Source organism: Desmodus rotundus, chromosome 3 (assembly GCF_022682495.2).
Source record: "Desmodus rotundus isolate HL8 chromosome 3, HLdesRot8A.1, whole genome shotgun sequence".
NCBI classification, from domain to species: Eukaryota; Metazoa; Chordata; class Mammalia; order Chiroptera; family Phyllostomidae; genus Desmodus; species Desmodus rotundus.
In genome coordinates, this window is record NC_071389.1 from 31064651 (window position 1) to 31085557 (window position 20907).

General features: G+C 42.2%; 1 pseudogene; it reads right to left on the minus strand.

Annotated features, from left to right (window-relative positions):
- Positions 1–4133: 4133 nt before the first annotated feature.
- On the minus strand, positions 4134–9560 carry LOC112314511 (cytochrome P450 4A11-like; annotated as a pseudogene).
- Between the last annotated feature and the right edge of the window lie 11347 nt (positions 9561–20907).

Below are 20907 nucleotides of genomic sequence, written 5' to 3' on the forward strand. Positions count from 1 at the left end.
CAAGTCATTCATATCTCTGAACCTCAGTCTTTTTCATCTGTACAATGGGTATAATTATCTATTCTGCATGAGGCAATCTATGAATTCACTCACATAACACCTGACATGTAGGAGATACTCAATACATATCTGTTCCCTTCTATATCCTATGTCAAGAAATAGAATGCAACAGCAAGCCGCAAATACGGATTAGCCAGAGGGCACAGGATAGAGCCAGCTGGGAAAGACAAATGAACAACTTCAATGTTGTTTGTCAAATTGACTCCCTGATTTGAGTAAGACTTTGGGTTGCTTCCTCATGAGACTGACTATCCCTGGTCAAAGTTTACATTAGATAGATGCTTTGTGTGCTCTCTCTGCTCCTTTCTTGTCTTCCTTCTTTTTCATTTCCTCTACTCAGTCCATTTGTTCCACCCACACTTTATCAAGTACGTAGTGTTTCCGAGGCCCTGTACTGAGACCCACAGTGACCTGGAGATGCCAGATGCGAGCTGTGCACTTGGAACTCACAGCCCAGAGCAGACTCAGGGGTCTTGGGTGTGAATCCCATTTCTATTGCTAACTAACCATGTAACAGAGTTTCCTGCCTCATCTATGAACTGGGAATTATAATAGTCTCTGTCTTGTAGGATTTTCTGAGGATTAAATGACAGAATTTGTGTATCAGGATTAGTGCAGTGTGCAATGTCCTGCCACATTAAATGCTCAACGAATGCCAATATTAACATTATTAATGTTTTTGGTCATGGAAGCAAGCAATTATAACACCAAGCAGAGCGTGGGTAAGGTACAAACAGTGCTGGAGAGGCCTGGAGCAGGCAGATTTCACTCAGTGGAGGATAGAGAGGTTCCTGGAGCAGGGCATTCAGGCTGGATGTTGAGGAACAGGCAGAACTTGGCTAGAGGGTGTACATGGAGCAAGGAATGGTATCAGCAAAGACACAGGCATGATGCGACACCCCAGGAGGTCTTCTTAATTTTAGACATTCAGACACACAAGGCTGCCATAGGCACAGTTAGCATCAGACATCTCTGAGGATAGGGGCAGCCTGCCAGCAAGGGCGCTTCAGGCATTCCTCACAACATCCACATCAACTATCAACCATCCACCTGCTCCTAAGGGGCTGGCCAGGGGCAAGGACATGAGATCCACATTGGGGTTGTGCTTCCACCTCGTCTTCGAATCCTCAAGCCCCACGGACTCTCACTGACTGTCCCAGGGTTCCTGCAAGAGCCTTGCACTCACCCTCAGGAAAACCCAAAGCCTGCGTTTCCATCAGGTGTTTATCGTTCACTCATGGTTCTTCCCAGTCCAGACATATTTACCAACCAAAGTTCATTTTTGTTCTAGATATTTTGCCTAGCAGCACAGTTGCTATCCTGAGGGGATCAAATGCCCAGGAAAACAGGGTTGGATAGTGTAAGAGAAGGTCAGCTTCCATGTGACAGGAGACAAGTTTTGTTCAATCCTTTACCCATAGGTAGAGGTATCTTAGGGCATGTTCAGAGAATGTTCTTTAGTGTAGCTGGGGGCCTTTGGGAGTAAGATGTGTCAGAAGATGCAGGGAGGAGGCTTGTAGGAAGAGCAGGGGAGAGGTTGGCTTAAGGGGAGGGAGCTACTTGTCAAGGGATCACCTGGTGAAGCATCAAGCCCTGGGTCCTTTTAAGCATATTTTATTATTTAAGGGCCTTAAGTGCCACCCAACTCAATTCATAACACACGTGCCCTACATGATTTTTCTAATGTCAAAACAGTCCTATCAGCTAAGTATCATCATTCCTATTTTCACAATGAGGAGAGTAAGATTCAGAGAGCCACGAGAAATTGCCCAGGTTCACACATCTAACAGAGGGGAAATCCGTATTCAAAGCGGATCTATCAATCTTTGAAGATAGCCTGCCACAGAGTCAAATTTCTTGGTTCATGTCCCACCTCCCTTATAAGCTATGCAGTCCTTGGCAAGGAACCTCAGATCTCTGTACTTTAGGCTCCTCCTCCCTTGAATGGGACTTCACAGAGTTGTTGTAATGACTGGACAAGGTCAAGCTGTAAAGTGTTTGGAAGGCTTGGCACACAGCAAATGCTTAACAAAGATTATCAATTATCTATACCTCCTCACCAATGATGAAGCTCAGACTTTATTCTGAGACCCATAGGCAGGCCACCAAAGTTTCTGACAGACCCTCTCAAAATAGGACAAACACTATATTGGTTGTACTATATTATAGTACAACACTATATTGGCATAATTGTTGCAAATATTGAGGGACAGTTAAATATAGTACTTTGACAAGAATGACAAGATACGTTAAATGAAAAAAAAGTCAGGCTTGGAAAGGTATTTATTGTGTGCTCTATTTTTATATGAACACCTCTGAGTGCATAGATGTGGTTAGAAAGGCTCCCAGAGGGCACATACCACCCTTGGGATGATCTCTGCATCCTCATGTCAGGCCACTGTCCTACCGTGAGGCAGCTCCTGGAAGACACCACACTGTTTCCCACCCCAGAGCCTCTGTACCTGCTGTTCGCTAGACCTGTAATGTCCTCCCCTTACTCTTCACGTGACCAGCTCCTTATCATCCTCTGGGTTTCACCTTAAATGTCATCTCCAACGAGAAGCCACGTGGATCATTCTTATCCAAGCAGGTCCCCCTGTTAGTCTCCCTTGTAGCACAGTGCTTATTTCCTTCTTAGAGGTTACTACAGTCTGTACCATTTTACTTAACTTGTTTACTTGTTTCTTATCAGTCTTCCCCACAGAATGAAAGGACAGTCTTCCCCATAGACTAAAAGACATCTTATTCTGTTGAGATGTCTAGGCAATGCCTTGCACATAGTGGGTCCTCAATTAAAACACGTCAAATGTTAACAGGATGGACTCGAGGTGCTTCTCTTTCGCACAACAGGCTAGTGTTATCTTTCTAATGAAGAGTTTTAATGCTGAAAATAGATCTTTTTGTGGATGCACTGTAGGTAGAAGGTTAGTGGCAGGCACTAGAAGGCAGCAAGTTGGCCAGTGTGGGGTGGTTGAGCTAATTCAGGTGCAATGAAAGAGTGACTTGGACTAAAAGCAGTGGCTCTGTGGCTGGAGAGGGGACTGTACTCAGAGATGCATAGGACTGGGTGAGAGGCTGGGTTGGGGTGTAGGAGGAGGGAAGGATGCTCCCAGGGACTTTCTGGAAAGGCTGAGGGACTCAGGGCATGGCAGGTAATGTCAGGTTCCTGAGTGGCCTGGCCTTCTGCCACCATTACAGATCCAGCAGACAGGGAGCCTGGACAAGATGGTATCCTGGGCCCACGAGTTCCCCTATGCCCACCCACTCTGGTATGGACAGTTCCTTGGCTCCCTGAACATCTATGACCCTGACTTTGCCAAAACCACGTACAGCCTAGGAGATGAACATTCTCGGGAGGAGGCAGGACTTTCTGAGAACAAAGGGCTCAGGGAGTCCGGGGCCAGCACCCTAAGTCTGAGCAATAAAGGTTCACATCCTATTTATCAATGAGCCTTTTTGGAAATCCCCCAGTCCTGGCTTGATCTAATCTTCTCTGTCTCCTACAGACCCAAGACCTCTGATGTGTATGACTTTTTTCTCCCATGGATTGGTGAGTGGTCACCTCTGTGTCCTTGGTGCTGGGTGACAGGATCCTTCCCTGTCCTGTCCCCACTCAGTCAGTTATCCAGGGAAGTGGGGCCCAGGTGCCTCCTCCTGCTGGGTGTGTCTTCCTCCTCAGGACAGACAGGACAAGGGATCTGGGAAGTCTGTGAGCATGAGGTCCAGCTATAACTCCTGGACAACACATTATTCCATAGCCCCAAGGTTTTCCCCCCAGTCCTCATTTTTCATGCACGGCAACTGTTTTATTGAATAACTACCCCTTAAGTTGCTTCAAGTTCTAGATAGAATGAAGTGAAAATAAAATAAGTATTTCAACTCCCAGCCTCTAGGCTTTGTTCATATTCTTACCCAAACTACAATGCCCACCTGTCTCTCCCTTAGCCCGAGTTTCAGCCCCTCAGAGGCCCTGGTACCCTAACCCTTGGTTCCGAAGCCCTACACTAGAGAAGTACCCAGTGTGGGTGTGTTGCAGCTCCTGAAGAGAACCAGGGGGCCTGCTCTTCCTGAGGTCAGGGCCAGTGCCTTTGAGATGTGCCTGATGAAGGAAGGAAGCAGCCCAGGCAGTGGATCCAACCTGTGTGCTGATGGGCAAGCTGGCAGGCCTGGTGGGTCTAGCAGCTCTCAGTAGCCAGCCCACTGATGATGTCATTCTGGTAGAAAAAATTCCTCATTTGAGAATAAAAGAGGTTTTTCACATCCCCAGTGGCCTGGAGGTAGGACTGGGAGTTCCTGAAGGGAGAAGATACAGAAAGGACTAGGGTATTGAGAGGCCCCTGTCTTTGAGGTGGAGGAGAGTCTAGGTTGGAGTTCCCACCAACAATGGGAAAGATGACACTGAGGCATTCATCCCTTTTGTCTTATAGCCCTTAAGACCCTCCATCCTTTACCAGTGGTATGAGTAACCAGAATTCTCCCTATGCCAGGGATCAGGACTCTGTGGCTGAGTCAAGATTTGATCTGGGCTAGAATTTGTCCATGGTCTGCAGCTCTCAAATACTCTTGCCTTTTGAGCTGGTGAGCATTCCAGCTGCATGAACTGTCTCTCCACTGAGTCCATATCAGTTGATAGAAACAAAAGCCCTGCAGCTGAAGGATTATCTGTGACCTGTCTGTTTGGATGCTGGCCTACTGGCTGAAGGTGTACTTCATGATGGTGTCCAGGGTCATCAAGGAGACATGTTCAAAGATCTCAGACAGGAGTTCTGGATGATGTGCTCCTCCCATTTGTTCTGTGGTGGGAGAGGAATATTGACTGAACACTACTTGGCCAGCGGGCCTCAGCTGACAAAGCTAAGCTGTCTCTCCAGACACCTGTTTGGAATCCTCCACTTTCCAGAACAGAGTCATTATAGCATATTGAGACTGTGAAGCAGATGTTTTTATAGTGAGAACTATATTCTTAGAAGCTTTGATTATGTAATTAAACAAGTTCCCTCATAATGGTCTGAATTAGGTTTGAATTTTAAGAATAGGTTATGATGGTAACCACCTTCAGGTAGACTAGAAAATATTGTTTCTCTGGGGACAAAAAGGGAATCTTCCCTAGAGGGATTTGTGCTCTCCAGCTCTACGTTGTAAATGTGTGACGGCAGGAGGAAACCTAAGTGACAAATACTGCGCTAAGGAAGGGACATCAGGGACTTTAATTCTTTTCATTCATCAAATGAGTACAGCTGTTGAGATCAGAGACCAGGTGACAAGTGATGCGATGGCAGAACCTGGCTCTGTGAGTGAGGATGTAATCTCCATTCCCTTCCATGCAGTGACTCAATTTCATGTCGAAGCCTGTGCTCCAAGCCAGAGCCCATCTGAATGTCATCCTGGGATGTCCACTCTGTCACTGAAGCTGCCACTGCCCAGGCCTGAAAGTGGCAATTTGTCTTGTTTTCCATAAGAAGGACCATTGCTCTGGTCCACTGTGCTGAAGACGTGGAGGTGTGAGGTGAGTGGACTCTGTTCCTTCCATGGCCCTCCTTTCCCTTGGCAATGACCAAAGTCATGTGGATCCAAGCTGGTGCCTAGGTACCTCCTGTCCCATCCACTCTGGGAAGCTCTGTCACATGGTAAGTTCTGACTGGCTGTGTTATTCTAGTTGGCTCTATCTGATGGATGTCTGAAGCATCCATACATCCTAGTGTGAACCATGTGAATTGTGCTGAGAGTGGGTGTGTGCAGATGAGAGAGGGATGGACTTACCAGCATCACTCGGACAGAGTCGGCCATGATCCCCATGTAGGGCTTCAGGATGTCATGGTGGATGGCTGGGGTTAGCATCCGCCGGTGCTGGAACCACGTCTGTCCATCCAACAGGAGCAAACCATACCCTGGCCACAGATAGGTGTGTGGGGGTGGGGAGATGGAATCAGAAGTGTGACTGGGGACAATATGGAAGGAAGCAGGGATGTCAGAAGATGGCACATCGTGGGTAAAGGCAGGAAAGTGCTGTGTTTTCAGGAATGTGAATTTCCCAAAGTGGAAGGTACGTGGGATATTATTATGACAGCTGTGAGCTAAAGAGTGAAAAAAGTAGGGGAGCAGGTAATAGAAGATTGTAAGTAAATGTCACTCTGAAAACGCGGGGGAGCACTGAGAGGTGATGGGAAGAAGCTGAGTTTCAGAGGGGCTCTCACCATGACCTGGAAGTGGTGAGGGTTTTGTTAGAAGAGAAATGAGGTTTGATTCAGAGATGAGGGCAGTGATATGGTGCTGGTTACCTGCTGTTCTCTGTGAGCCAAAGACATAGCTCTTGGTAAGGCAGGTGGACCCCACAGTACTGGTTGGATATATTTACCAATCCAGAGAGCCAGGAATCTGTAGAGACCATGAGACGCTGAGTCTGAAAGTTAAGGAAGGGCATTACAGAAAACTGGAGGGGACCAAACAAGGTAGGCAGCCCCCAGGAGGCAGCTGTGGTCCAGACCATGAGCTTCCATCCCTGCCTGATCATTGTCAGCTTGTAGTTTGTCTCAAGTGGCCTCTACAGGTCTCCCATCCCCCAGTTTCTCTGTCGTAATAGTCACTGTGGGCTCAGGGAGGCAGACTCCGTGTCCCAGTAGCAGAACACCTGTGAGACTGGGATAGTCAATCATTCAGAAATATAAGCTCTATCCTCAGTGCCAGAGAAAACACAGAAGTCTATGGTCTTCCTACAATTTGTTGGGGCTTAGTCATCCTATGACCCGGGATAGGTGTCAAACGCAGGTTGGGGTGGATATGAAACTGTCTTTCTGATCTGGAGAAACTTATATAACACATCATCTCAATCTGGTTATATGGGAAGAGAGGGAGAAAGACAATAAAAGAAAAAAAAATTGGCCTCACACAGCTGTTTAAGCATTCAGTTAGAGCAGATATTGTTGGCCTTAGGCTCCTTTGTGGGCTGGGAGGGTGGTTGGTAGAGGTTTCTATTAATGATAGCAGAACCACAAGTCTCTTCTGGAATTTCACTACCCAAGGTCATGTACCAAAAGAGAGGAGAGCTGCTCCAGTCGTAATTAAGGTTTTGCTCTCACCTGATCTTCCTAGGATTACCTTCATGTAGTCAGGATCACAAACCACTAGGTCGACCTCGCTCTCCCAATCAGCCAGGACAGGCACACGGGAATTTCTCTACCTATTTCTGAAGCTGTTGTAACTCCTGATCATTTTGGAACTGTGAGCAAGGGAAAGAGAAATCAACAAAACCTCTCCCTTTACGTCTGGTGCTTGAAGTGCTGGTGAAGAGTAGGGCAACCACGGCTAGATAATTCTGGATCAGCCGTGATTAGAAGCTTGGAACTGGTTCTGATGAGCCAGGCTGTGATCTGGATTCTTGCTTTTCATCAACACTTGATCTAAGGTCAGATTCTGGTTGGGCCCTCACCGAGAACTGCCTTTAGAAGCTTACATATAGTACATGCTTGATAAATGTTCAGTTATGAACAGAATGGTGCACAAGCCTCTTTTCCAGACTTGGAGTTACTGTCTGAATTATGTCCCTTTCAAATTTGTATGTTGAATATTTAATCCCTAGTACCTCAGAATGTGACTTTATTTGAAATAATGTATTTAAAGGAGTAATTAAGTTAAAACAAAGTTCTTAGAGTGGGTGCTAATCCAATATAACTCTCTATTAAATGGGAGAAGTGTGGACACAGTAACAGTCACTCGCAGAGGGAAGATGATTTAAAGAGACATGTGGAGAAGATTGTGGTTTACTAGCCAGCGAGAGAGGCCTTGAGCACATGGTTCCTTCACAGTCTTCAGAAGGTGCCGGCCCTATGAACATCTTGCTTTTGAACTTCTAGTCTACAGAACTGTGAGACACTAAACTTTGCTGTTTTAGCCACCCTGTTTGTTAAGCACCCTAACTAAGCAGTACAATTGTGTAATGATTAAGGCACACCTGTGAGTGGGGACAGATTATTACATTCTCCAGTTTCACTGAAGAATGAGGAAACCTTGAAAGGCTGTGCCAGGTGAGCCACCTTACACCCAAGCCTACTGACCTCAGTGTTCCCACAGCAACTTGGGTGTCTCTATGATCATATCTCAACTCAGTGTTCTAATTGCTGGGCCCCGTGTTGGCAAACTTACCTTTAATATCTGTAATCTCTGTATTCTTAGATAATGGCTTATAGGAACTATGGCTTATTTTTAAAAGAACAAAGTAATGCAAGAAGGATGAATGAGGATGTGTATGGGAGTGAAGGGTGAGTCCTGATTAAAATTCTTGTTGCAAGTGACAGATATAATCTTGAGCTAATGTAAGAAAGAGAAAAGGAACAAAGAGAAGGTTGAGGGTTCCAGGGTATTTCTCAGGGCTTAGGGCAGGAGGCAGACAGGGTGTGGAAGGGGCAGAACTGTTGACTGGAGAGGGGCCAGGACTGAATCTCTCATTCTTCCTCTCTGTACGTACATGCTTTCCTTCTCTTACCAAGTGTTTACTGGGGTCTACGTGACAGTTTTCTAGAAGCTGGCAATACGGTCACAAATAAACAGACAACAGTCCCCGTCTTCATGGAGCTGAGGCTGCATGGAGGAAAGAGCACTTGTACCCATCCCGATTGGCACCATTCTACCACACATCATGTCTGAGGGGCACTGGGAATTGTATTTGAGAATCGGATTGTAATATGGTCAAAGTGTTCACACCTTGTGAACAATCAACTGTGGCTGGGGTTGAGTAAGATACCACCAAGAAGGTGGTGGGCCCTGGGAGAGGGTCACTCAAGGGACCACCCTTTTTGGGAGAAAAAATCTCAGAGTAGGTGGGCTGGGAAGACATCCAAAAAGGTTTCCACTATAGGGGATGAGCAAGTACACACGAGTAGATGAGTACATGATTTCACACAAGCATTTATTTCATAACTATACATTGAGAACTTACTTTGGGTCCATTGACATCTTAGTTGCTGAAGATTCAGCAGTGAACCCTAAAAGTCCCTGCTATCATGGAGCTTGTATTTGAGTAGGGGTGCAGGTGGGCAGACAAACCCACCATGACCTGAGAAATGTCCTGCTTGAAGTACTTAAGGAGGACACTTTAAGCTCCCAGATCATGTGCATTATTGGGGCTGTCCTTCTCCTTTGATCCAAGGTGGGGACTGACCAGTGGGAGCCTCTTACCACCCCAGCTATGCTACCTGGTGCTCTAGGGTCCCCTCCAACTGGCCCAGCAGGGACCTGGGAGACCTTGTTTCAGCACAGTAACATGCCTTTTATTCAGATTGTTTGGTGCCCAAGCTTGTCAGCTTCTGAAAAATTCTGCTCCTAGACACTGTTCTAGGGTCCCCAAGGGAGCTTATCTGTGTTCTGCTTTTCCATTCCTCTCTCTAGGCCAGTTTGGGCATTCACTGGTCTGTCAACCCTCAAGTCAACCAGTTGGGACTGCCATCTGTCCCTGAGCATGTGTGGCCAGAGCCAGTACAGACTCTTGTAGAGGGGATGGTGCCCATGGTGGCAGGTGGCAAAACCCTGTAAGTCAAATACTCAGTGCCCATCTAGCCCCCAGGCTTTGGCCACAGGTAGTGATGCCCTGGAGTTGTCTTCACCTGGCTGATCCTGGGAACTGCAGCCATGAAGAGAGTAGTTGGACAGGTAATAATGTGGCCACATGAGCAATCGTCAGATGTGGGCTCTGCTGGCATGGCAGGCACTCCTGTTTTGGAGGGAGGAAATGGAAGGAAATGGGGAAGTTTGGGTTTTTTGACTTCCAAAGACATTACTTCCCCTTTCCATAGTCCTGTTGAATTCCATCTTTACAGAATGCAGTGAGTTTGTACCTTCTACATGGTTTTCCTCCATAGGCACTAAAATTATTTTGAATTCACACAATTTTGAGTGAGTGTAATGGTGGTTCTTGGTCTGTACCAGGTGCAATTCTAATAGAATAATAACACACTTGAGTGCTATAATTATTATCATCCTTAGCTTACAGATGAGTAAATTGAGTCATAGAGAGGGCATTTAAGATATATGTCAGAACTGGGATATGAACCTAGGTAGCTCAGCAACAGAGCACATATACTTATGCCCACCTTGTCACTTATTATCTTTTCTGAAAGATTAGCTTCAGTGTGGATGCAACATGTGGCATTTAATTCCCAACTTAGCCAGTAACAGAGGTATTGAATATGTGAAAATCTGAGGCTGTATTATAAAAGCAAGGAAAATTTGGCTCCAGAAGTTGAGAGATGATTCACACCACGAGTAATATTACTTAGCTATATATATAAAAGCAAGTATATATATACACATATACACAAAAGTGAGTATATATATACATATATATGTATATATACACACATATACTCACTTACTGAGTCTACATGTCATCTAAGGCCATCATTGTGATCATCTATACAAGAGAAAGACATGGGGCAAGTTAATCTCTTTCCCTCACTGTTTTCACAATTCTCTCCCCCAACATCACATCTAAGGCCCATGATTTGGGTACAACAACAAAATGTATTTTGAAAAATCTCATTGGCAAACAACCTTCCAAGGGGCCTCTTCTCCTCTTGACCTACTCCTTCACCTATCTACACGCTTACTCCCAACACCCTCCTCCCCTGCCCTACCTCGTGACAGATTACTCCTCACACAACACGAGTTGTTTATCTTCTCCCCTAAATCCTGGGCTCCTGTCCAGACCCAAGGGCCAGGGTATGTAACCTTTTACACCCGTTCCTCCCCACCTTCCCCCAGTTCTCTGGTTATTTTCCACCCCTCTGGCTCTAACTCCAGGGACCCTTGGACCCTGACTCTCCCTTACTTGGCTCAGCTTTTCACCATCAGCATGAGGGGCAGTAGCAAACTTTGGAGTCAGAAAGCTTGGTTTTAAATCTCAGTTTAACTCTTTCTTCTCTCTCAGTCCTCTGTTTCTTCTATATAGTTGTACTCATAACGCTTGTTGACAGCTAACATTTAATGAACACAGTGTGTTGTAGTCACTGAGAAAAACATTTATTTTTCTCTCACAACAATTCTACAAAGCTGACTTTTAACAATTCCAAAGGAATGACCATTTCTCTAGACATGGAGATGGGAGGAGAGCAGAACCTGTTTCTACCATGGCCCTGCTTTCCCATGGCAATGGGCAAAGTAATGTGGATTCAAGCTGGTGAGTGGGTACCTCCTGTCCCTTCCAATTTTGTGAAGCTACTAAAGAAATACTTGCAACACAAAAATTGTTTTGAAAGAAAAGGTTTATTGAGCTATTTGGTAGCCAGAGAAATGATCAGGTCCTGGGACATGAGTCTAAACCACCAGCAGCAGTGTTGGGTAGAGAATGAAACATGTTTGCTTTTGGAGTTCATGGGTTGTTTTATACATCAAGTAGGGGCAAGAAAGTTATGAGTTGTTTTGAAAGGATTTACATGGGCTACAGATAAAGGTGGCACAAGAAGGTGAAAGGGAACTAGTTCTGGGTAGTGCAGAGGTCATAAGGAAGAAATATTTGTTCCTCTAGATAGTGTGGGCAACAGTCTGGAAAGTTCATAAGTAAGCAAAGCATAGGTTCCCACAGATTGGTGGCACCTAGTTCTTCTCCTTAGTTAATCAAGGAAATAGCCACTTGGAAGTTAAGGCAAAGTTTGAACACACACCCAGGAACATAAATAGTCTTTGTTGGTTTTGCCTTGCAGTTGTTAACAGATTAACCTCTCTTGTCTCATCCTTTCACACTCTGGCCTGCTGTAATTAATTTAGGACATTTCAGAAGTTTCTCCTTTTCAGTACAGACCATAAGACTTGGAGACTGAAAGGTAAAAAAGGGCATTACAGGAAACTGGAGGGGACCAAACAAGGCAGGCAGCCCCAAGGAGGCAGCTGTGGTCCAGACCATGAGCTGCCATCCCTTCCAGAGATTGTCAGCTGGCAGTTTTTCTCAAGCGACCTCCCACCCGCATACCATTCCCAAGTCTCTCTGTCCTAATAGTCACTGTGTGCTCAAGAAGGCAGATTCAGGGTCCCAGCAGTAGAAAACCCATAAGACTAGGATGGTCGACCAGCCATAAATATGGAGTCTATCTTCAGTGCCAGGGAAAACACAGAAGGCTGTGGTCTTCCTACAATTTGTGGGGGCTTAGTCATCTCATGCCCCAGGATAAGCAACAATTAGAGGTGCCAAACTTAAGACAGGGTGGACAGAAAATTGTCTTTCGAATTTGGGGAAATTTACATAACAGATCATCCCAATTTGGTTGAAAGATGAAGGAAGGAAGGAAGGATAATGAGCAGCCAAAGAACCTATGCTGGACCCATAGACATGAACAATGCTGTGGGGATTGCCTGAGGGAGAGAGGGGTGCTTGGTTGAGGGGGCCAAGGGAAAAAGTTGGGACAACTGTAATGGCATAATCAATAAAATATAATTTAAAAAAGAATATACTCAGAAGTGGTATTTCTGGGCCCATCCTTGTGGGCCAGATGCTGCTTGTTTGGGGTTTGTGGAAAGTCCACAGCTTGAGCCAAGACAGGATGTGTATAAGAAAAGACCACTGGTGGGCCCTCACGTTGGTGGCGTGGGATCTCAGGGAATCATCAAAGTGAAGTGGACAGTTAACTAAGTTGATGGAGACTCAGATGTGGCATCTGTGTGCCTGTTCTGTCAATGGAAGACACAGCAAAGAAACAGTGGCCCCTGCTAGAATGTCTGTCTGGGAGAAAACTGCACCTCCTGGTCATGCTCTGGAGCAGGACCATTCAGTTCCTCTCCATATGCCACTAAAGCCTTTCAAACTGCTGCACCAGCACTGGGGCTCAGAATGAATAAGTTAAGTAAGTCCATGCACGGACCCTTTAAGTGGGAACTGCCTAAGACTCCAGTGGCCCTCCATTTTAGCCACAATCCCCACTGGTTTTTACAGTCAAAAGTTATGGGGGTTTCTATTCTCAAAACTGAAAGCCTGGGCTGGGGGCTTGGTGTGGAGCTGAGGACCCCTTGTTTATCACGGGGGACTCCTCAGCCAAGATTTCCCTTCCAACTTTTAAACACCACAGGTGGGTGTGGGACCAGCTCATTCTGCATCTCTGCCCCTCATACCAGTCTTCTTATATGGATATGGCTTCTTACGTATATCCTGAGTCACAAGACTTCTGTTCAACTAGGATTTAGGCAGTTCTGAATGATGGTTCTTCTGTAGTTCAGCAGTAATTTTAATGTGGTTGTGGAAGGATGTGAGTACCATTTTACCTACTTGGCCATTTTGACCAGATGCCCCCCAGGTATGGATTTTAAAAAAATTGCAAAAGTCTGGAAGTCCATTTGTTTCCAAAGTAAGTCAGTTTGTCTGAATAAAAAGTAAATTAAAATCTTTTACTTAGTCTTGTTACCTAACTAATTTCTGCACATTTGAAAATCCTTCTTTCTGTCACAAAGATTTTGACTGTGTTTTGTAGTTCTTTAGCAGCACATAGAATAATTTTGAGCTCTCGGCTTCATTCTGGGGTAATGGCCACCTCACTATTTTCTCAGTGGTGATTTGTTGTAGCTGGTTCATTCAGAGTTCTGGAAAATGTAGGGATTAAGGCATTTAAGGAATGACTTTGAACCATGGTTAATAACTCACTTAATATACACTAACATGGTGGGAAATATGTGGTAGATAGTAAGGTGTATGACAGTGTCTCTAGCTTTTGCAGATATGCTTATTATGTTGGAATATAGTTGTTTAGTATATATATTATTTGTTTAATGTACATTTGTTTGTGAATGGGTGAATGACATACCCCTCATTTCACTTCCCTGAGTCTCCCGGGCTGGAGCACTTGTTTCTCTGATAATTACAGTATTGAAAAACTTGTGTGCGCTCACTGCTTCAGCACAGTGCTCAGTGTTACGCCTTTGTTGCCTCATTTAATTCTCACAATACCTGAGGGTGGTAGGTGCTATTGTCATTTCCATTTATTGTAGTTGGGACAACTGGGTCTTAGAGAAGTTGCCACTTTCTCAAATACCACAAACCCAAGAACTATGTTTCATTCACAAAGGCAGCACATTGCAGGAATCTAGTCAGAGGTTTGATTTACAAGTAGATCTAAAACAGAGCAGGATAATTTTTGCGGACATTAATCCACATTTGCCTTTCCTGCTGTGTTATACTTGCTCAATGATTTCTTGGGAAGATTTAATGCAGATCAGGGGCTTAAAGGCTGGTTCTCCCAGTGGCTAAGCATATCCAGATTGATATGCTCCCAACTCATAGCAGATTGTTAGGCAATATGCTTCTAAATATCATTTTTGTTATGTAGTTGACAGAGAGATTACTTAGCGATTATAATACTACAAAAACTAAACTACAGATGCTGACACACTTGCATTTTTTCCTCCAACCCAGTTATTTTAAGTGGATGAAAATCTATTGTAAAATGTGTAAAACTTGCAATAAAAATCAAGTGACACATCAGAACTATTACCAATACAATTAATTATTTGACAAAATAAATAAAACTGAAATTGAACAATTAATGCTTCTGCAATCTACTGAGATCATTATCATAGATACAATCAACATACATGCAAGTTTTGCAAAACAGCTTCTTCACTAATTTTATTTTGATAATCCCCACTTTTGTTGCTATAGTAGAATGCCTTTCTGCATAGTAAAAATTAAAAATTTTTAAGTAACACAACCATGATTGATAGAGATAGTGCCATTAACCATGGAAGTTCAAGCAACTGAAAAAAATGGATTTGTAACTTGATTAATGTCAAATCATAAAGAGGAATATTTTAAGTTTATTAAAATTTTAAAAATGTGCTTGTAAATACAAAGCATTTCCTTTACTTTGTTCTTTGTCAAGTTTTACCTTAAAGTTTTAAGGTTTCATGTTTGTTTACATAAGGTTTGGGTTTATCAGAATGGATACCATTTTATTAATAAAGTTATATGATATTTACATTTAGAAATATAAGTTCTTTTGTTGTCCACAAAGATGTTTGGGTTCTGTTTTACAAAAATGTTGGAACCTGGGCATATATTTCTAATGTTGAGTAAAGACCAGAATTCATTTTAGCTGGGTAGGAAACTCTGCTCTAAGATTCATAAAGTTTAAGTAACTTAAGGAAGTATGAATAGTGGTCATGTGGAAAATAGAAATAGATTATCTAAATTTGGTAATACTGGACATTTCAAAATGTATAATTCAGGTGATCATCCTTTTTGTTTTTTTTACTAAGGTAAGATGTTAATATATAGTCAATAATGAATGTAGGTAAACATTATGAAATTTTGGTAAATTTATGACTCGCTTGTGTCTCTGTGAAATGAGAAGGACTGGTAGGAGAGGGGACTCAGGATACTGTGGAGGCCCCGTGAGAGAGAGAGGACAGACCTAGGCCAAGTTACTCAGCTTCCTTAGGCTTCCATTTGTTTATCTATAATGTGGGTCTGGTAGTGCCTACCTGGGAGAATGGAATATATATATGTATATATATGTATATATATATATACATATACATATACAATATCATTTTGATGTTATTATTATTCCAAATGAGAGTCTAGCTTAGCAGAAGCTATTACATCTAATAGCTATGTTACTTATTGATGTTCAGGTAAAACTATCATTTTTTTAATTGCACCCTATTCAAACAAATATAATGGATTACTGAAGGCATTTGTTTAACTTATTATTGATAATTTATTGTGCTTAATATTATACAATTTGAGGAATAGAGAGTACAGAAATAAAATGAAGTCACTGTATAGTTAAGCTACTAAATTACTAAAATCAAGTAGGTTAAAGCTTGAGGAAATATTTCTACTCCTACTGTAGTTTGCCTAGGAATTTAAAATTTTGAACCCTATACATCTTTATCTGTCTATATCTGTATCTATCTGTGTCTATATCAATATTATCCATATCTCCTATAGATAACCCTATGATTTCCCTCTGAAGGACTAAGGAAAGAATGTTCACATCTCCAAATCACCTGACATGCATTATCCACACCATGGGACATCTGAAAGTTTATCATCTCTGATCATCCCGAAGCTAAGAATGCAGGACAGATTCTCCCCCAAAATGTACTTTCTATACAAGAACTCTCAGCTTTTCTTTCTTCTTTGGAACACTCTAGGTATTGCCTAGTTGTAATTTTGGTTTGTAAAACCTATGACCCTTGAATTAATCTTTGTCATTTATTTCTAGCCAAAGCCTCCTGATTCATTTACTCATCTATCAGAAAAGTGTATCCTAGATCAGATGACTTCAATATACTTTTTACATTTATTTTTTATAATAGTTATTGAATATGCTATTACAGTTTTCACAATTTTCCCCTCTTGCCTCCCTCCACCCAGCAAGCCCTTTACTCCCTCAGGCAATCCCAACATTATTGTCCATGATTATGAGCCATGCATATATGTTTTATGGCCACTCCATTTCCTATGCTGTACTGTACATCCCCATGACTATTCTGTAACTCCCAATTTGTATTCGTTACTTCCATCACCTTTTTCACTCTTTTATCTGGATATCATCAAAACATTTTCTGTATCTATGATTATGTTCCTGTTCTGTATTTTTATTTTGTTTTTTAGATTCGATTGTTGATAGATATGCAATTATTGGCATTTTGGTGTTCATATACTTGATCATCTTCTTCTTTTTAAAAAAGGCCCTTTAACATTTCATACACTACTGGTTTGGTGATGATGAACTCCTTCAGCTTTTTCTTGTCAGGAAGCTCTTTATCTATCCTTCTATTCTAAATGACAGCTTTGCTGGGTAGAGAAATCTTGGTTATAGGCCCTTGCTTTACATCACTTTGAATATTTCTTGCCAATCCCTTCTAGCCCGCAAAGTTTCTTTTGAGAAATCAGCTGACAGTCTTATGGGAGCTCCCTCATAGATAAAGAACTACTTTTCTCTTGCTGCTTTTAGTATTCTTGCTTTGTCTTTAACCTTTGGCATTTAATTATGATGTGTCTTGGGGTTTACCTCTTTGGGTTCATCATTTTTGGGACTCTCTGTGCTTCCTAGACTGTATGTCTATTTCCTTCACCAAGTTACGTAAGTTTTCTGTCATATTTAAAAACAGGTCTCCAATTCCAGGACCACCACAATGTGAATGTTGCTGCATTTGAAGATGTCTCAGAGGCTTCTTACACTGACCTCATTTTCTTTGGATTTTTTTTCTTCTTACTATTTTGATTGGTTGCCTTTGCTTCCTTATATACCAAATCACGGATTTGTTTCTTGGCTTCATGTACTCTATTATCTATTCCCTGCAAATAGTTCTTTATTTTAATTAGGATAGCCTCATTTCTGACTGCATCTATTTTATGCTGTTGAGGTCCTCACCAAGTTCCTTGAGCAACCAGACAACCAATGTTTTGAACTCTGCTTCCAGTAGATTTCTTGTCTCCATTTTGTTTAGTTCTTTTTCTGGAGTTTTGTTCTATTCTTTCATTTGGGCCAAGTTTCCTTGCCTCCTCATTTTGGCAGCCTCCCCGTGTTTGTTTCTATGTATTAAGTAGAGCTGCTATGTCTCCCAGGCTTGGTAGAGTGGCCTTCTATAGTAGGTGTCCTGTAGGTCCAGTGGCATAGCCTCCCCTATCACCCAAGCTGTGTTGTTGAGTTGTGCCCCATGTGTGGGCTGTGTACACCCTCTTGTTGTAGTTGAGCCTGTTTTTCTTTCTTTTTTCCTCTCTTTTTTAATTGTTGTTCAAGTACAATTGTGTCCATTCTCCCCCAACCACACTTACCCACCCCAGCCATCCCCACCTCACACCCTTGAGTGTACCTCCACTTGGCTTTGTCCATGTGTCTTTTATACATGTTCCTTGATGAGCTTCCCCCATTTTCTCCCCATTATCTCTTCTCAACTCTTCTCTGGTTACTGTCAGTTTGTTCTTTGTTTCAATGTCCCTGGTTATATTTTGCTTGTTGGTTGGTTTTGTTGATTAGATTCCACTTATAGGTGAGATCATATGTTATTTATCTTTCACCAACTGGCTTACTTCACTTAGCATAATGCTCTCCATTTCCATCCATGCTGTTGCAAAGAGTAGGAGCTCCTTCTTTCTTTCTGCTGCATAGTAATCCATGTTTAAGTGTACGACAGTTTTTTGATCCACTCATTTACTGATGGGCACCTAAGCTGCTTCCAGCATTTGGCTATTGTAAATTGTACTGCTATGAACATTGGGATGCATAGGTTATTTTGAATTGGTGTTTCAGGATTCTTAAGGTATAATCCCAGCAGTGGAATTGCTGGGTCAAAAGGCAGTCCCATTTTTAGTTTTCTGAGGAAATTCCATATTGTTTTCCACAGTATCTGCACCAGTCTGCATTCCCACCAATAGTGCACTAGAGTTCCCTTTTCTCCACAACCTTCCAGCACTTGTTGGTTGTTGACTTGATTATGATGGCCATTCTGACCAGTGAAAAGTGGTATCTCATTGTGGTTTTAATTTGCATCTCTCTGATGGCTAGTGATGCTGAGCATCCTTTCATGTTTCTGGGCCCTCTGTATGTTCTCCTTAGAGAAGTGTCTGTTCAGGTCTTTTACCTATTTTTTATTTGGGTTGTTTGTCTTCCTGGAGTGGAGTCATGTGAGTTTTTTATATATTTTGGAGATCAGACCCTTGTCTGAGGTATCATTTGCAAATATATTTTCCCATATGGTTGGTCTATTTTGCTGATGTATTCTTTAGCCATGCAGAAGCTTTTTATTCTGAAGAAGTCTCATTTGTTTATTCTTTCCTTTATGTCCCTTGTTCTGGAAGACATATTGGTGAAAATAATGCTGCATGGAATATCTGAGATTTTCCTCCCTATGTTCTCTAGGACTTTTATGGGGTTGCAACTTATCTATATGTCTTTTATCCATCTTGAGTTTATTTTTGTATATGGCATAAGTTTGTGGTCAAGTTTCATTTTTTCTGTACGCAGCTGTCAAGGCCTCCCAACACCATTTGTTGAAAAGGATATTTTTAGTCCATTTTATGCTCCGGCCTCCTTTGTCAAATATTAATTGCCCGTAGAGACTTGGGTTTATTTCTGGGCTCTCTGTTCTATTCCATTGATCTATGTGTCTGTTCTTATGCCAGTACCAGACTGTTTTAATTACTGTGGCCTTGTAATATACTTTGATATCAGGTATTGTGATCCCTCCTACTTTGTTCTTCTTTCTCAAACTTGCTGCAGCTCACTGGGGTTGTTAATGGTTCCATACAAAGTTTTGAAGTGTTTGTTCTATATCTGTGAAATATGTCATTGGTATTTTAATGGGAATTGCATTGAATCTATAAAATGCTTTGGGTAGTATGGACATCTTGATGATATTAATTCTTCCAATCCATGAACATGGTACATGCCTCCATTTGTTTGTGTCTTCCTTGATTTCTTTCTTCAGTTTTGTGTAGTTTTCTGAGTACAGGTCTTTTACCTCCTTGGTTAGGATTATTTCTAGGTACTTTATTTTTCTTGTTGCTATATCAAATGGGTTTCCCCCCCACCCCGATTCCTGTTTCTGATATTTCATTGTTGGTGTACAAAAATGCCTTTGATGTCTCAGTATTGACTTTGTATCCGACTGTTTTGCCAAATTCACTTAATAGGTCAAGTAGTTTTTTGGTGGACTCCATAGGTTTTTCTATGTACACTATCATATCATGTGCAAACAATGACAGTTTTGCTTCTTCCTTTCCAATTCAGATGCTTTTATTTCTTTTTCTTGTATGATTGCTGTGGCTAGGACTTCCAATACTATGTTGAATAGGAGTGGTGAAAGCAGGCATCTTTGTCTTGTTCCTGATCTTAGTGGGAAAAATCTAAGTTTTTGCCCATTGAGTTTGATGTTGGCTGTAGGTTGCTTGTATATGGCCTTTATTATGTTAAGGTATGCTACCTCTGTTCCCACTTTGCTAAGTGTTTTTAACATAAATGGGTGCTGTACCTTATTAAAGGCTTTTCCCGAATCTATTGATATGATCAAGTGATTTTTGTCCTTCGTTTTGTTTATGTGATGTATTACATTTATTGATTTGTGAATATTGTACCATCCTTGCATCCCTGGGATGGATCCCACTTGATCACGGCATATGATCTTTTTAACATATTGCTGGATGCGGTTTGCCAATGTTTTCTTGAGGATTTTAGTGTCTATGTTCATCAGCAATATTGGCCTGAAGCAATATTTTCTTTCTTTGTTATATCTTTATCTGGTTTTGGGATTAGGATGATGCTGGCTTCATAAAAAGAGTTTGGGAGTCTTCTGTCTTCTTGGATTTTTTTGAATAGTCTGTGAAGTGTAGGGGTTAGCTCTTCCTTAAATGCTTTGTAAAATTCTTCTGTGAAACTGTCCAGTCCAGGGTTTTTTTGTGCCAGGATTTTTTTGATTACTGCTTCGATTTCATCAGGAGTTATTGGTCTGTTCAGGCTTTCTGCTTCTTCATTCCATTTTGGAAGATTATAGTTTTCTAGATATTTGTCCATTTCACCCAGGTTTTCAAATTTCTTGACATATAGTTCTTCATAGTAATTTTCTACAATCCTTTGTATTTCTGTGGTATCAGTTGTAGTCTCTCCTCTTTCATTTCTGATTGTGTTTATTTGGATCCTCTCTCTTTTTTTCTTGATGAGTCTGTTTAAAGGCTTGTCGATTTTGTTTATCTTTTCAAAGAACCAGCTCCTGGATTTATTTATCCTTAGAATTGTGCTTTTAGTCTCTGTGTCATTTAATTCTGCTCTGATATTGGTTATTTCCTCTCTTCTACTTGCTCTGGGCTGTCTTTGTTGTTGTTCCTCCAGTTCTTGTATATGTAGGATTAGGTTGTTTACTTGAAATGTT